This window comes from Sinocyclocheilus grahami, unplaced genomic scaffold (genome assembly GCF_001515645.1).
Source record: "Sinocyclocheilus grahami isolate Dianchi unplaced genomic scaffold, SAMN03320097.WGS_v1.1 scaffold950.1, whole genome shotgun sequence".
Classification (NCBI taxonomy): domain Eukaryota; kingdom Metazoa; phylum Chordata; class Actinopteri; order Cypriniformes; family Cyprinidae; genus Sinocyclocheilus; species Sinocyclocheilus grahami.
In genome coordinates, this window is record NW_015506129.1 from 166,756 (window position 1) to 167,925 (window position 1,170).

A 1,170-nucleotide genomic window follows, 5' to 3' on the forward strand; every position below is an offset into this window, starting at 1 on the left:
ATAACATGTATTACATTACAGTCGTCCATTACTGCTAGATTACTTTGATACACTCAGCTCTGGCAGATAGCAGAATACTTCCTAATTGTAACATTGAAACAAGTCTTTTCTGTAAAGCTGCTTTGAAACAACATGTATTGTGAAAAGCGCTATACAAATAAACTGGAATTGAACTGAAGTCATGCATTTGTTGTTTTGCATTTACGCAGCCCCAAATTCGAAAAATTAATAAAATAAATCGATTCGTGCAGATTTAACAAAGGAAGATGGCAGTCGCTGCTACAGTCATTGCCAGTTCATTTATTTCCTTTGCTTCCCCCTCTTCCTTGCCAAGCCCCCGCCAAAACCCACTCGCTAATTAATGTGGTAAGATCAGATTGGCTAGAAGCAAGGGGGGCAAATGAAGAGGGCTATAATAACCCCAATAAACACACACACGCACAAAATAAAGACCATGATGCAACTCACCTCATGTGCCAGCCCAGCCATCTTAGCTTCTCGTGTAAGATCTCCGTCAAGATGGCCTCCCTTCCTCCCTGTGCCGGGGCTCCAGGACGCTGACAAGGGTTTTGTCGCCCCTGGCACTGGCACGGATTCTCCCGCACCCCACAGGGGTACAGATGGCGCTGGGGGTTTCTGGGTAGGCGGAGAAGGGAAGATGCAGCAAATGGAGACTGCCATGTCCCTCCAAGCATCTCTGTCTCTCTCTCTCTCTCTCTCTGATGGCTGTGCCCTTGTACAAGTGTATATTTAAGTATGTATATAAAAATTATGTCAACTATTATAGACTATTTCATCATCTTTTTGCCTTCGCTAGTTTATTTTAAGTGTGATAGATTCATTTTTAGAGCTAGTCTTAACTGATGTAAGGTCATAATAAAAGCATGGGCAAAAAGACATATAATATGAATTGATGTGTTTTGAACGAGAACATTTTCAAACTAATTCTAAATTGCATGCATTTGACTTGCCTCATCTGAATTTACATTGACTGCCGTTCTCAAAAGATTATAAATGTCTATTCATGCTTTCATATATTAATGCATTCATGCATTCGCTAATTCGACAGTTTTTTCATTCTTTAAACAATTCACCAACAATTGCAAAGATTTAAAATTACGCCAACTTTGAAACGACATACCAAGCTATCAAATATTGTCTTTATATTGT